This window comes from Brachyistius frenatus, unplaced genomic scaffold (genome assembly GCF_029030835.1).
Source record: "Brachyistius frenatus isolate BFR_SWC_R1_liver_20210118 unplaced genomic scaffold, ASM2903083v1 Contig_80, whole genome shotgun sequence".
NCBI lineage: Eukaryota > Metazoa > Chordata > Actinopteri > Embiotocidae > Brachyistius > Brachyistius frenatus.
Window position 1 is genome coordinate 1,322,590 of NW_027210679.1, and position 16,931 is coordinate 1,339,520.

Sequence of the window (16,931 nt, forward strand, 5' to 3'; positions counted from 1 at the left end):
AGATGGGCCTTCAGTCACACGTCTTCCCGACAGTGTTTTGAAGGACGATGGTGAAATATGGAGCCCACCAGGTCTACGCCGAAGGGCAACTAGATAGATGGATAATGTTACTTGTGTATGAGTTACACGCTCGGTGCTTAGAGTCTATAAGTGAGTGTAATGGGACGGAGCTGAAGCGGCCACGGCGCCCGTTACGTTCACATCAGCGCGTACCTCTTCTTACACAATTGTTCGCTTCTTTTGTCGTTCTCCGCTGTTCCACCGGTTGCCAGGGAACAGTATCAGATGAACGCTGGGTCTTATCTTGTCACACTCCTAATTTCCTGTGGACCGGCTCACCCCTGTGGCTGCCGTTCCCGTGACGATGGAGATGAAAACGAAGAGGTAAGTGTGTGTGCGTGTGTGCTGCTGCTGCTGCTGCCGCTCCGGCTAAGACAACAGTGTAGTCACACGGGGTGGAGTGGCCTGTAATGACTGGGTAAACAAATGCGGAACATATGGAGCTCTCCGGTCGCCAGGAACACCACCTCCCCAAACAAACGCATCTCACATTTCATATGGAGATTCATCAGGACAAAAGGATGTGTTCTGAATTTTGCATTCAAAAAGGGGCCTCGGCACAAAAAAAAAAAAATAATAATAATACAGGTTTCGCGGCACCATGACTACTCGTGCACGGCGCTGAATGGTCCCGATCCTCTCATCGCCGTAGCGAACGCAGCGGGCGGGTGTTTTGTTATTGTCGGGGATTTGGCGATGCTCTGTCTCACTGCAGCTGCACCGCGGACACCATTGACACTCCAGTCCAAGACCGATAAGCCAGGCAATTTGAAATCTAAGCAGCGATGGATGGATAGGAGAGGGCTGTTTTTCAGAGAAGGCTGTGGCCCGAGTGAGTGAAGAGTTTGGTGATAAAAGCAGAGTAATGGTGTTCCAGCTGCGGTGCCTCCTCTGGATCAGCAGCAGGGAGTCCGAGATTGAATAAAATCCATCTAGTGCAGCCGGATATTCTCACACTTTCCTGAGAAAATTGGAAGGAATCCAGAGAGCTGCAGCGTTCGCCGCATTTAGTCTTGCGCTTACCTTTTTTTCTATAATTTTAGACCATGATCCAAAGAACTGCAAGGCATGAGCGAGTTTAAAAAAAAAAAAAAAAGTTTTTAAAAAGGTACTGCATCACAAAACGGAGAATTCTTGCTGGAACTTAGGAGTTGGAAAAACACGAATTGCTAATAAGACCCAGTAATATAACCTTGTATTGTGCGGTTGCTCAAGCACAAGCTCTGAATATGTTTTCCGCCACTTGTAACTACGTGGGAAGAGCACACACACTTTAAAGCACACATGCTCGCTCAAGCATTAGCCCTCAGCATGAGATTTGACTGTGAGCATGCTCTGCGTTAAACAGCATTCATATTCAGAGTGTCTTCCACTGAAGAGGCCCTGACTATCCGACAAGCACTTAACTCTTGTTTTTCTTAAAGCTCCTCTTCCTGATTACGCAGGGTCTGAATAACCCCTCTAACCCTGATTGGCAACATTTAAATTGCAAATGCGCCGGGAAATACATCATAAGAGCTAAGAGAGCTTTAAAAGAGCAACGCGACTTTTCTTAAAACAAATTTATCAGTTTGTTTTATTGTCTTCGCAGCAGTCCAGCGCGTCGCTTTGTAGTCGTTCTTCCGGCAATCAGATGTCAGACTTGGAGATATGTGGGCCTGCTGTCCCTGTGCTGAAACTCTCGCCCGATTAAGATCTGTTACGGCGCACAACACGGCAATTCAATTAGTCAACCCCATTCACATGTTACCCAGTGAACTGTGCACAAAAGCAGGCACGCCCATGCACCGCCGAGCACCAGGTAACAGTGATTTAAATATGCAATCAATCCCTCTTGAAAAACACTAATTGATATTTTTTTTTCTTTCTTCCCTTTTGCTTCTTAAATGAAAAATGACTTCACCTGAATGGGATTTATTTGGAAATGAAGGCGTCGTCTCGCATTTGAATTTCCATTTGTGTGTGTCATTTATTTACGTGCGCGTCTGCAGGAGGTTGTTAATGGCTCTCTCGCTAGTCAAAATGTAAATAACTGCTGGGTAATGTTCCATCCCCTTTCCCTTATATTCCCCCGCCCTCGCCGCCTTAGCGCCGATATAATTATTACTGTGCGTCCCGTACACGAGGAAGCAGCTTTTAATCCATAAAGGGTTATCAAATCACATCGGAGCTCGTGTGGAATTAACTAATAGCTTGTTTTCGGGTTTATGATAACATTATGCATTCTGCTCACTTGTTGGCATCTTTGTGTGTGTGTGTGTGTGTGTGTGTGTGTGTGTGTGTGTGTGTGTGTGTGTGTGTGTGTGTGTGTGTGTGTGTGTGTTTGCGTTGCCCCCCGCCCTCCCCTACGCATCGTGATCCCCTATTGGCTTCCCCCCCACCCTTAATACTCCCAGCGGGATGTACACCCACATCATCACCACAGCCCTCATTATTGTGTGCGTCACAGAGCGTATGCTGAATGTTTTTTTTGCAGTCCACCCAGAAAAAAAGTCTGAGTGGAAAGCGGCGGATTATGACAATAGGTTTCTTGTTATTATAGTATAAAGTAAAGCCTATGAATTTTATGGCTGCTGAGTGCAGTTCAGGAGGACAGTTAAGATAAACGATGGCTTTAATTCGCCTGAAATGAATGTTGAACGTTAAAGGTAATGATCTACATCAGAGGTTCCCAAAGGATTCAGACCATTTCCCGCCGTGTCCCCATATAATAAAATTCACTGATTTAACCATCCGGTAGTCTCAGGAAGGCAAAAAAAAAAAAACAAAACAACATTTGTCTACTGTTTCAAAATGGAAGAATAAATTTGCATCTCTTCCGAGAAGTGGCGCCACTTTGCGACTCAACTGCCGACTTCCCTTCAGCATTGAAAGGTTCGTCTGACCTCTTTGGCCTCAAAGCCATTTCAAAACTCCACCGGCTGGAGTCAACGACTGAGTCTGAATCTGACTGCGTCAAGCTAACGTCTTCTGTGTCAGATGGACGTCACCCTACGAGCACAGAGGAGCTTTATTTCTCAAATATTTTTACATCATTATAATCACAAACGTATCGGTAATAACTGTAAAAAAAAATTAAGTGACATTGTTTTTGGCTTTGGGCCAGTAGGAGTTTAATTGTTCGGCCTTTTAGCAAGTCTCTTGGGGACCTCCAGGTGGAGCCCTGCGTACCACTGGTGGTAGACGCACCATAGTTTGGGCATCGCTGATTACATCTCTTCTCATATGAACAGTCTGATCAGATAAACTGACACCTTTCAGAAACACACCACAGTATCAGAATGACATGATGAAGTTGTTAATTCAGACCATTTATCAAATCTGAATCCTTTGAAATTTAATAAAATTTCTCTTTCATAGCTAAAGTTATAAATACTTACAAATGATAACAGCTAAATTTGATTAGACTTCAAAGAGAAGTTATTTATAACTATCCTAAAAAAAATAAAAATTAGAATAACACTTTGGAAACCTTGAAATACTACAAGTTATACGGGTAGTTGCTAAATTATTCAACATTAACATTAATAAAGAAAATGTAACTGTAGATGTCAACCTGAAAATCAGTTAAACAGCAGAAGATATAAAATATTGATTACTGGTTGATTTTAATTTTTCTGACATGGTGAAAGAAAAAAAAAACATTCTTACGTTGTTGTTGTTTTTTTTTTTATAAATGTTTTTATCCAAATATCTGAAGACCTGAATCAGAACCACCAGCTTTAATAAGCTCAAAATATTGATTTGATGCATAAATAGTTGATCTGAGGCTCTTCTGTATTTAATTCGCTGCAATCAGCTGATAATTTCTCCATGAAAAAGACTCTGAAATACAACAACACTGTTACAGCTTCATTGGAAATTCAGCATGTACAATGAACAGAGTTAACATTAATTACAGCCACCGACCTCTGTGAACCTGATCATGTTACATGTTTTCATCTCTGGTCTTTCAGAGATTTGTGTTATTGCTTTATGAATCCTGGTGCTTTGCAGCTAAAAGGATCCAAAATAAAACCGTCTGGAATCGTACTCGCATGTGAGTGACAGCGGAGTAAATAGCTCTGAGAAATTGTGAGAATATCCGAACAGGATTTCAATTATACATGGTGTTTGCTGATTGTTGCAATCACACAGCACATCCTTTCAAGCAGCAGCAGTGGCTTCAAATGAAGCAGAGTGATTCCACAGACGTCCTCCTCCTCCTCCACCTGCACCTCCTCCTCCTCCTCCCTGCAGCCGCTCCGACAGGCTTTTTAATTGGCTCATTCAGATAACATGTCATCGCTGACATCTGCTAATCATCTGTCCAGTGCCTGTTCACACTTCCGCCTGTCCGTTCGGAGGGGGGTGATTGGTGGTGGTGGTGGTGGTGGGGGGGGGGGGGGGTGCAGGAGGGGGCCTGATTGCCTCTCGGTGCCCTCCGTCTGGCCCCCGAATCATTCTCACCTCCTGTCTGTATCCGTGTCTTTCATTTACACCCTGCGTCTCACGGTCTCTCTTCTCCTCCGCTGGTGCTCCCACACTCCCACCTACATTTCAATTTCGATCTCAGCATCATTTTTCATCTCGCGCTCCACATTCACCACATCTCTGTGTGTAAGTGTAGCGCTGCAGCATCTCTCACCCCGCCTCCCCTCCCCAACCCCCGTCTCTCCCCCGTCTGTCTGCGAGAGGCCGATCATTCACTCTGATTCAGTGTTGTTGTTGTTGTGATCAACCAAGGATAATTCCGGTTCATTATAAATTGGATCTTTTTTTTTCCTTTTTTTTTTTAATAATCGCAGCCTTCGTTTCCATCAGTCATGACAACGTAGTACTCACCAATTTAACTGCTGAGATCCAGTGGCGCAAGAAACATGAGACCAGTGTACTGTTTCAGCCAGATTATTTAAACCATTTCATCTGGATGGAAAACGGGAGTAATCGTCATCAGAGCGTTGTCTTAGAAAGGTGTTTATCTAATCAGGTGGTTTGTTTACAATCTGTTCCATTGCCTATGTTTCTGTTCTCAGATCCGTAGAAGAAGTTGTAATAAACTGTTGTCATCCTTTGACACAGACTGCACTTCTTTGCCTACAAGAGGAAAAACATGAAAACGATGTGACTGTAGTCATGAACCTTAGGGGTCCAGTTTGTAGGATTTAGTGTGATCTACTGGCATAAATGGAGTATAATATGTATACAGTCCCCTGAAAACGAAAAATTGTTGTGTTTCGTTACAATGAGCCCTTTATAGTGAGCGGATCCTCTCGCACGCAGCCCACCATGTTGCCCAGAAGGCACAAACCAAACACCGTCTCTCTTTTGAAGTGTTTAAAACACTTGGAACAAGAAATTGAGGCGAGGAGACTTCAGTTGGTCGAAATCTGTGACTTCAACCCGAGACGCCACTAAATCAGACATACTTCTCCTTAAAGGGAATTATCACTTGAATCTGCAGCTCCCTTCGGCTTGTTCGGCTCATTGTTCAGCTGTCGGGCCTGAAACTGTATTTTTATACTTCATTATTCATCTCATTGCAATTTTTTTTTCTTTTTTTTTGGCACCGGAAGGCAACAGATTTGAGTGAAAAAGCTGGAAAAAAAAAATCCTCCGTACGCTGTGAGCTCAGCACGAGTCCGCAGACAGATGCAGTTGGTGACTGATGGTGACAATAATGGAGTTAAAAAAGTTAGAAAAGAGTGAATATTGTAATGTTTGACTCTTCTTTTTTTTTCTACTTTTCTACGTGGCTAAAATAAAACAGTAATAGCAGGTTTATTATTTATATTTAATTGGTTTTGTTCTTAAGTGCTTATGGCAACTCATGTTTGGCCTCTTAATGTTAAATGAACTGTAATTATAGTTGTATTTTTGTACCAAAACAGTTGACAGTGACCACTTGTATAGCTGCATACTTTAAAGTCACAGAATATAGTGCAGATTTGAGGCTCTGCTTTGTTTTGTTGTCTATCAGCTGCTGCCACTCTCTAATATTTATGTTTGATTGTCTGCAACGGCTTGTACAGACGATGTTCCCACATATTCAAACAGCCTTCATTTGTCTTCTTTGTCTCCAGTTTTAACAACCCTGCAGAAAGCATTCAGGGCCTGTATGTATTGCATCATATAAACTATGGATGAATGGAAAAAGGAAACAATAAAAAAAAATTTAAGAAAAAGGGAGATATGGCACTGGTAATTGGTGGTGAACCCCCCCCCTCCAACTCCTTCCTGCATACATTTAATAGCTGTGTAACTCAGCTGAGTCTCTACAGGGCTTATATCCTGTGTGTGTGTGCGTGCGCGCAATGACGCATGTAGGTTTGTAGTACCGAGGATGGATCCTGTGATAGTCGGAGGGGTGGGGGTTGAACTGCTGTAGCTGTTAATGCATGGAGCTCAGCAGAGATATAAAAAAAAAAAAAAGAGTTCACTGAAGCTTTTCTTGATAACACGGGTGAGACTCGGTGAAGTGGTTGGAAAACATTGAACTCCGGGCTCATTGCCCAGAGAATTGTGCCGCTCCGTCCTCGGGGAGGTCGTCGATGGATTGCCGGGCTCCATATGGTGCTGCAGCAGAACAGAACGCACTTGATTATATATTTGCCTTGTCAGTGTGTGTGTGTGTGTGTGTGTGTGTGTGTGTGTGTGTGTGTGTGTGCGCGGCCCAAATGAGGTCAAAGCACGAGAGACCACAACTGTGCATTTCACGGAGTAGTTTACGCCGCCTGTAGAAGCCCCGCAGCTCAACATTTTCCCATGAATACGGAGGAGTCGAGTCGCGGTGAATACGGGCCGACTGTTCAAGGACGCCGAGTGGCTTCTTTCCCGCCGCGTATCTCCTATCTTCATCGTGTCGTTTTCCTCTCACCTCCATTTATCGGCGGGGGCTCTTTCATTCTGCCCACCAACACATCCGGTGATAAATGACGCCGCCCGCAGTGCATCATCCTGCATGAGTCACGGCCGCTCGACTCCAACGTGGCACTGAAGAGAGTTTGTTGCCGTTGGAGGTGAAAGTCGTGTATAAAATCGGGTGTCGCGGTCGACGTCGTTTGATTATTGCGGCGGCAGAATGTGCGTCCGCGTAGTGGTGGGCGATACGACAATAATAGACTGTCGGATAATATAATTGTGTTAAACGTGAGACATTTTTCTATTATTTTATAGCATGGATGCTTTTCATTTCATATCTCGGGGGAAAAGCTGCGAATCAATTAGCACGACTGATTTATGACAATATTCGATTTTTGTATGATTTTCGTATCAACGGGACAAATTACTTTTTCTTATCAATCTAATATTGCCAGTTTAGCAATTTGGCCAAATGCAACTTTTGGTTTGTGACCTGAAAAAAAAATATCGTCTCTTTGTGAGCGAGTTCTTATTTTAATCGTATTTATACGACGAATGAGTAAAAATTATTCAGAAATTCACAAAAAAAAACTGGCCGATAAATAATCTAATATAACAAATAATGAATTCAATTTTCCGCGTTGCGAATGTCTCTTTCTACTTCCCTGTCATGTAAAGAGTCTCGTGACATCTCCAGTTTGTCTTTGACCCTTTAAATGGGACCCAAACACCGAAACAGGCGAGATTACAACCATATATGTTGAGCAACAAATCTCATTTCATAAATCTCTGTTTTACATAATCACATCACCAATCTGACATCAAAATATAAACGTACCTGTCCTCCGTGTGTTGCCTTCCAGTGAAGACATCTGATTTAAACCATATTTACGCGGCAAACCGGTATTTGCTGTCACATTTTATTTGAGACTCTGCATCTCCTGCTCGTTTTCTTCACATTCGTCCCTTCCAATTTCCATCTCCTGCAGTTTTTTTTTTTTTTTTTTTTATTTTTCTATAAGACCGGATCTCCCATCTCTCGCTACCATTGGCTGACGGTTTATGTTTTATTCATCGTGTCCCCCGATAAGCAACAACGCCGCCCAGGCCCTCAACTAATCACGCTCCCGGTGGGGAGAGTCTTTTCCGTCATTAGCCTCACCTTTGGCCGGAGCTCTCCTCGGCTGCCGATGCTAATGTGGCGGTGATGAGGTTAGACGCACAACAGCCTGCGTCTGTAAGGATGAGACCTAATCACCGAAATCGCATCTGTCGTCGTCGCTCTGCTCTTGCTGGAAGCGAGCAAAGCGTCGGGAGCCCCCTAATTGCCAATCAGGGACGACTTAGAGTGCCGTGGCGAGGGGTTTGGCTGGATGTTCGGCCAGGGAGGAACTACAAAGCCGACTTCAACGCGGTCTCAGATAAGTGCAGGAATTCAGACTGTAGGCGCGCAGAGGGAAGTCTCAGAGAGGTGTTTTTGTTCTCTGTGTTTTATTGTGCGAGGCGGCGGCGGCGGCGGCGGCGTGGCCCTTTGAAGCACACTGTCGGCTGAGACCCTGACAGGAGCAGTTACGTCTTCCTCCCCCTTTTAACCATCACACTGCATTAGACGTCTCCTTGTGCCGCAGACTCCGGAGTCTCCAAAGTGTGATGCAATCCTCACGAACAGGTTGTCGTATTCTCTCTGTGTTTATTCGTGAACGTTGCATCATTAAAGGGAATTAAAGTGTAAAACCCCTGAAAGTAAACTCTGGGTCTCACTTTTTCAAATATTTTTCAAACTTTAATTACTTACCGGCTTTGTTGCTGAAATTTGCTACTTGAAAGCTGCTCTGTTTTCAGGCTGGTTGCTGCTACCTGTTATCTTGAATCAGGTAAATCTCTCGTTTTTACCTTTTTGCCCGTGTTCGCCAATGTGCCCTCCCGACTGGATGTCGAGAGTTGTTGTTGGTGACCAAGCGGCAATGACGGTGACATCGCCCGTTGGTTTGTGAACAGCTGTCGTGAAACCTCGAGTTCGGATTTCGGTCGTCACCATCTTACTTGTTCGGAGCGGTTTGGAGCCAGAAGAGACCATATTTGGATTATCCGGGGGAGGAGGGGAGGTAGGTGAGCTGTGGATCTGAAACCTGATGATACTACGTCCCGCCCACCAATAGCTGTAACCTGACTGCACTACAGACTTGTCAATCAGACTGACACGCCCCCCCAAAAAAAAAAAACAGCTTTTTGAAGCTTCTTTTCTAATAAATGACGGCATTATTTTTTAGATGGACCGTCACAATAACTCATGGAAAAAAATGTATCAGCTTCGAGTTTCATGAGACAAGTTGAATAGGAGTCTACGGAGCCGAGTTTTTGGAGTCACCCCCTTGTGGCCCTCGGTGGTATTGCAGCTTCATGCGCTTCTGCACCTGCCTCATTTTTCAGACTTATATTTTATGTTCTGTTTCCTTCTGAATCAATTGGATGGGTGTGATAAACATTTATTTAGTAAAAAAAAAAAAAAAAAAAATACTGAGACATAATTGTGACCTCAACTCAGAGAGAAAACTCTGATTTGATCCAGAATGGTGCAACTCATGTCGCCTGCTGTCTAGCAGGTTGCTCTCACGAGTTTTGTCACAGCTTTATTTCTTGTTTTAGAGAAGTGTTATGTTTGTTTTCATTAGACCCAATATTACAACAGGCAGCACGCAAGAGTTCAAATGATCAGACAGGTTGTTAACAAATTCACGCTTCAGCCATTTTATCTAAACCAAATTATTTAGATAGCTGCAGTGTTGGCTGCATCCCCAAATCCCAACAATTAAATTGGAGAGCAAATTATGTCATTAACAAGTGTGATGCAAAACCCACGACACAGGACTTGTGTGGGGGAAAAAAAAAAGGAAACATTTGTCAAACAAATCTAACATTGTGTGACTCAGTGGCATCCATGTCCAGTGTCTCTGTAAAATATATCTAATATTTCTTAAAAAGGTCAGTTTTCTATACCAGCTGGGAACTGTAGTTTTTCACAAACGTCACTTTTGTCGGGGACTATTTTCAGAGGCGGACCAATACTCGGGGGAATTTCTAAGGCAGCTAAATAATGTACGTTGCATATGTTCATTATAATGAAGTAATATGTCACCAGTATGGCTCATTAGTGTGTTGAATGGTTTTTGATAGCACTCTTTGGCACAGAGGAATAAGACATATCAGGCTTTCGAGCTTATTTGTCTTTTTTCTTTCATCTTTTAATATAATTTGTTGCCAATAATTAAAAAAAAAAAAAAAACATAAAGGAAGGAAAGCAACACTACGACGAGGCAAAAACACTTCCATCTTGTTAGTGCGAATCCCAAAGTGGAGCTAGAAAACAGAAAATACAAAACAAAAACTTATCCTTGTCTCAGTGTTTGCAGTTTCTAATTATCAGCCAACAGGAAGTGACAAACCGAGAGTTAAATACAAACTCCAAACTGTCTTGTAAAACAAACTAATGAGCATTTTGTCTGGAGAAAGCTCGACTCAACAAAGTTATGTCGTTGAACTCCCTCTCTGTTAGTTTTCCCCAAGTATAAATAACAGACTGGAACGGAGGATCGAGAGCCCGGTACATTTTAGTCACCCTCTCACTTCCACCGACTTCCCACAAATGTCCTCCCAACTCAACCCGGATCGGTATCATAAGATAAATATGATCCACAATAAAGTATCATGTGCTTTCTGTCACCTGGTAAAACGTATGAAAATATATCATTTTAGCAACGAAGGAGATTAAAAAAATATCGAACGGGCCTTATTCATGCGAGCCGGGTCCGCTCTGTTAATCACATTGTGTTCTCTTCTTGATACTCTAGATGAAGCTAATATCGCTGAGGGATTAATATCCAGGTCTCTTATTAACCCTGAAATGGTTCTGGTGGTCGGCGAGTGGGTGGAAGGAGATCGTGAAACAACTGCCATGCTGATGGTTAACTGTATTTAGTCTTATTGGGCGCTGGGGTTATGGGAATTATGGGTTTCCACGTACTGCCTGTAAAATCCTATTAAGTGCTCATTATCTATTCTATTAAGCAGAGAGATGCACAAAGAACATTTTTGTGTACTTTTTACTGCATTTAAACACACATAAACACTCACACCCATGTCTTATTAGTGTTGGGTTTTTTTAAGCATGATTTTAAAGGCCAATATTTTGGGTTTTAACCATCTAGCGCCTAGAATTTTCTTGGTCTTTCCTCTTGTGCCATCATTGGGTAAGAATTGAATTTTGTTCAGTGTAGACAAAAGTTCCCGCACAATATATCAAGTGTGTAGGATCAAAATCTCTTAGCTGGAAGAAATACCAAAGAGTTTGAACCCATTTTAGTAACACAACATTTTGGAGGTGTTAAGTGATTTTTTTTTTGTTGTCAGGACTGACATTCCCATTAGCTCTAGCTCTGCTAATGCTAACATGCGAAACCAAAATGGTAACAATAGAAAACAATAATGAAAATGCACATAAATGAAAAATTATTCTCAAAAGTTCTCAATATGTCAAGTTTATTCCCGACATGTCGACTTCTCTTTCTCAACGTGTGGAATAAAAATAAGGTTCCTCTTCTTTTTGTGCCACTAATACTCCATAATATCCATATCTATATTATGGCAATATATCCAGCTTTAATTGAAAAGACAATAATATCTATTGTAATAATGATACTTCATAATTTCCAATGACTGCAGCTGAATGTTGTGTAGTTTAAGGACCTCCATGTAACTCCACTATTGATTGTTGTGTCTTCGAGGCTTTTTCTCCTCCTATTCAGTCGATAGTTAATTGGTATCACCGAAGCAGTGTCCATATCAACAGAAACATTCAGACGTGATTCGACATAATGGATCTCTGCTGCTTTTACGCTTCAAAAGCTTTCGTAGATTGGCTGTCAGTCGGCTGACAGCCGGCAGCTGAGAGCCACTTCAGCCCGTCTGTGACATTGTCGACGACAACCCAAGATTTCACACAAAACGCCCCGAAAACGAAGTCTTCGCGGGAAGCAGATGAACCCATGTATGACTTTATTTAAGCTTCTTCAGCTGTGAATCACAAGCAGAAAGCATGCAGTGACGCCGCGCGCGCCGAAAGCATACAGCTGCGATATCAATACATCGAGCCGCTATTATTTCAAGGGCCCATAAATTAGGAGGTACCGGGTCACTTTTTCCGCCGTTAATTAAAGCCAATAATATAATGCGGAGGCACGGATCGCTGTAATTGAGTTAATTACCGCTGGTAGCTTGACTTCTTCACGTGACTCCACACACATCCGCGGGGTGAAAAGGTCAAAACGCGCCTACGCGGCCGTCGGGAAGAGCGCCGCCGGGGACGTCGCTTCAGCCCAACGTATCGAAAACCTCTCGGTTTAGGATGAAAGAGCCTTTGAAGCTGGAAATGAACCAGTCGGTCTCACATTCATCATGCTGACGAAAGCGCAGCATAATAAAGGCAGAAATTAGATTGACTGTGTAGAATCGACCAGTTGAAACTGTAGCTATTGCATAGATATTGAATTGTAGGAGCACGCAGATTTATTGAAAGTTCGATTCCCGCGTGCTCCCACGATACAACAATTACAAATAGCCGAGCGTAAGGATGACAAACATCCACTTTTTCTTTGTCATGATTGTAGTTTTTTTTTTTTTTTTTTTTTTTAAACCTTAAAAGTTTCTTCTTTGTCTCCAACTCCTTCTCCATCTTCTTTTTTTTTTTTCTCTCTCTCTCTTCCCCTCTCCTCACCCGAGACTCCGAGAGCTCCAGGATTAGATTAGCTATCATTTATAGCAGGCCTGGGAGGCTGTGAAGAGCAGACTCTATCAGATGGAGGGATAATGGTGCTTTATGATAGATCCTGGTTAATGAAATGCCACTGACTGTAATGAGATCAGTGAAAAGTGAGCTTTTGACCCGCTGAAAAGGGCAGGCAGCATGTTGAGAATATCCACTGAGGATGTTCTTGACGTCTAAGATATCTGGCCTCCTGTTCGTTTGGGACACGGCTCTTCTGAATTCATGACAGTTCGAGTTGTTTTTTTTTGGGCGTGAGGAGGATGAAATTGTTGGAGAAACGTCTCCCGGGTGCTACAGTAACACGGAGCTCGGCTGCAACCGCTCGAGCTGAAGCGCGACACGAATCGCACATGCAAAAAAAAAAAAAGCACAAACATTGGAAATGCCAAAATGCTAATGCCAACATTTACCAGAGGCTGCGAGGTGGGGCTGTTCAAACAGTGGGAGGTGTGTAAGGTCAAGGAGAGGATTACTCATTCACACTGTGCCTCAGAGGTCCACACATCTGCGAACGGGGAAAATATACACAAAATAATTTCCGACAGCTGCACAACGAGCGTGAAGTGCTGAGCTTGTTAGAAACTGCTGACCGTGAAGAATACAATATAGAACATGGAATTACAAACTTGTACATTACCATAAAATTCAAGTTAATTTGACTTTCTACTGTAACTTTAATTTTACAGACCACTTGAGAATTTATAGACGTCAATTGTTCCAATTACGAGTTGAATGAATGAAGTGCTGAGAGTTCATTAACGTAAGTTTTCAAACAGACAAAACTCGCGTACGAGGACACTTCCCAGCATGCATTGTTTAAGCGTTACAACTCTGCGTATGCAGTTATTTTTGTGTGTAGTTTGATGAAAACAAACTTTATGGAAATTGCCTTCTCTTTTTAATAGTCTTTTTAATACACATGAAGAAAAGTAATTGTTGTTTCTTTTCATAATATTTAAGAAAATGTGAAACATAATGAAGGTTAGTATTGCATTGCTGTAGACTTTGTACTGGCGACAGTTAAATGTTGAAATGGATGTTTAAATTCAAGAAATTGACAAATTACAATCTAAATACCACTTATGTAATGAATAATATATATTCTATTGATATTTTATTTTATACTAATTTGATTAATAATGGTTGGAGAAATATTACATTAAGACAAACTATTTCTGTTATGATCTTATTGTTTGAAACACAAAATAATGCACATATACCACCATATTGTAAACGTGTCGCCATGGCAGTTGATGACTTTAGCTGATCTGAGTGCTGTGTGGGAGAACGGATTTGATTAGAGCTGTATGTCCGTCTGTGATTATCAGACTGCCGTGGAAGAAAGTCATATATTTTCTCCCACCTCTGTCAGCTTGTAATTCTGTGTTGTTTTATAAAACTGGTCTGATACCTGCTTTTTAAACGTTAATGTTTCTCAAGCTACGTATCCACAGAGGAGATGATTAAAAACCGTGATTGTACTGTAAATGGCAGCAAATGGAAACATCAAATTTGTCAAGGAGGCTGTAACGTTCCCCAAATTATTACATGGAACAAACACGCTTGTTAAAACACATGGCTTCACATTTCACCGGCACTCTGTTGCATCCTCTCGTTCTGCGGTGGTTTAATGGCACCTCAGCATTTGGTACAAAGTATATAGTCGTGTGATGTTTTGTACAGCTTGCACAACACACGCCACTTCATATGAAGTAGATATAAAGCTGCTCTGTGATCCTATGAATAAGAAACCAGCAGAGCCTTTTTTTTTTTTATCGCTTAAAATAGTCCCCCCTATTTCTTCAGGATATATATTTCACAGGTTGTCAACCCCTCTTGTGCCCGCTCATTTCTCTGCGTTTCCTCCTCCTTCTCCATAAGTCAAGGAGTTGTGTGACAGCAAAAGGCATCTGAGAGCTGTCATCGTCCTCCACTCATCATCCCGCAGAGCTCAGCCCCACGTTTGAGTCTCTGTCGAGGGGTCAGGGGTTGAGCGAAGTCATCTATAGCTTCAGGATAATTCAGAGGGGGGAGGATGGAGGAGGGGGTGAGGGTGGGTGGGGGCTGACAAGTTTTCATTTACACCTTCCTCCCCAGCCCTCCCGTCTCTCAGCTCTACTCCTCCTCTCTCCTGTCATTCCCCCCGGGCTAAGGGCATGCACTTAGTTCCCCTTTGAAAATATGTGTTTTGTATCTCAGAAGGAGACAGCTTACAAAGAATAAATTGGTCTCACGTCTCCCCAATTTTATTTATTAAAGTACCAGATCGTTATTTTACATCCGTTGCCTGTGGCTATTTAATTATGTGATTGTTTTTTTTGGTTTTTTTTTTCTGTTGCAGACTGATTGTTTAAAATCCACCTGGCTGGCAAAAGACAACCTACTATCACTGTTTAATGAGATTAAAGTCTCCAACCGCACACGTACAAAATTCATTTGAAACATCTTTTTAACTTTCACAGTCTATCTGTGACAGGAAGCTCACCCACGGGCAGCAGAAGAAAGGCCTTCACTCGTCTCCTATCCCTTTTACAATAATATTTCTATTATTGTCAAGAAGTCATTTCCATTGCTAATCTCCTTTTGAAAAAGGATAGAGAGAAGTCACAGAGAGTAATATACTTTTTCCTTAATTGAAGAGTCAAGGCAGGATTAAATTCTATTTGGTCCAGGGGAGCAGCCCGTCCTGGTGAGGCAACAAAGGAAATTGATTTTGTGCCCCACATCCTCTCCTGCAGCTCCTGCCTCGCGCTCGGCTGGCACGGCGTAGCGGCCATGTTAGGGCCAGCCAGGAAGCAATAAAGTTCCCCGCGTCTCTTTATCTCTCCCTGTGGAAGGTGGCTTGACCGCCACGCTGTTTGCGGGGATGAAACATGGAAGCAGAGCGAGTGAGACTTGTGGGTGGAAAACCACATCTCATTTTTTAAATGGATTTCTCCAGTGTTTGGTGGTCTGTATGCTAATCTAGCGTCTGCCAGAGGTCAGAGCGCATTAATTGGATACGAACAGATAATGCACTCTGCACATACGCAAAGATTTAGGAACCGTCCCAGAGGAGGACTAAAGTGGCCGAGAGAGGTTTCTATTTCCAACAAATTTATCTGAATTTCTTTTTATGAAATATAACTACCATTTAAAAAAAAAAATCAAATAGTCCAGACATGTTACATGTTTTTTTTTACACTGTTAAAACCTACATGTATTTCACCTGTTAATGGACCAATTATTAGGTCAAGTTCAAATACAAAACAATAAATCACATTTTAATCAAGATTACATTTAAAGCTCCTTGAGCAAATATTTCAATATGATTAACAAGAGACAATTTGCAGTTTGTTTTCCTGTCTTTAAACTACCTACTTCCATTTCCTCATTGAAAAATCCAGCGAAATAATTTCCCATCAAAAAGTTTAAATGCTGAGATGATATCTTCCATTATAGTTAAAAAATGAATTCTGTTTCCGTACTACAGTCTGGCTGTGATGTCACAAGTGTGTTAAACTCAGATTAAACCCTCTCAACAGAGAGACGGCGACTATTCGTGTTGCTTCATCCATCAGGTCTGTCGTTACCATCGTTGAAGCTACATTTCAAAACAAACGCTTGACTTTAACGTTATCACGCTTCAGCCACTCCCACTGGTTTCTGATTGCTCCGCCCTTCAGACTGACTGAGCGAACCTTCATTAGAAAACGGTTTTCAGACCCTGAAAGTGAAAGGAACCCAGGCTATTTTAGCTCCGCCCTTTTCCTGGATAAAGCCACATATATATATTTTGTAATATTTCTGTGACACATAATAGCGTTGTTTTATTCCCCTAGTTTGCAGTATTAGAGTGGCATTTAAAGACCGCTGCCACACTTAATATGCTTTTCAGCTCAGCCCCGTCACGACCTCAGCTGCTCTGTATCAAGCTCTGACGGTCAGAGGATGGGTTTTGAATTTCAACTATGCCATACCTCTGAGGAAACCCTTTCAGACCCATTGAGCCTGCGGGAACTTTGGGCTCGAGAGGACGCCTCTGGGCAAGTTGGCACGCTCGTAATATCGCGGCCAGCGGTCACCGGGGGCGAAGCTGACAGGCTAAAATTTGCAAAGCTGACCTTCTACTTCTAATTAAAGTGTGTTTTCATGCGGCCGGATGTGGCACAGCAGCGACGTACTCCTCTGTCCTGCAGCTCTCGTCGCTGTGGCGGCACACCGGGTTAGC

The 16,931-nt window shown here is 42.5% G+C and overlaps 1 long non-coding RNA gene across 1 annotated transcript in view; it reads left to right on the forward strand.

Moving 5' to 3' along the window:
• Positions 1 to 309: 309 nt before the first annotated feature.
• Positions 310 to 16,931, forward strand: part of LOC138627071 (uncharacterized) — a 54,334-nt gene continuing 37,712 nt past the window's right edge. The window contains exon 1 of the long non-coding RNA XR_011311353.1: positions 310 to 384. This is a non-coding gene — a long non-coding RNA (uncharacterized lncRNA). The remainder of the gene's footprint in view (positions 385 to 16,931) is intronic.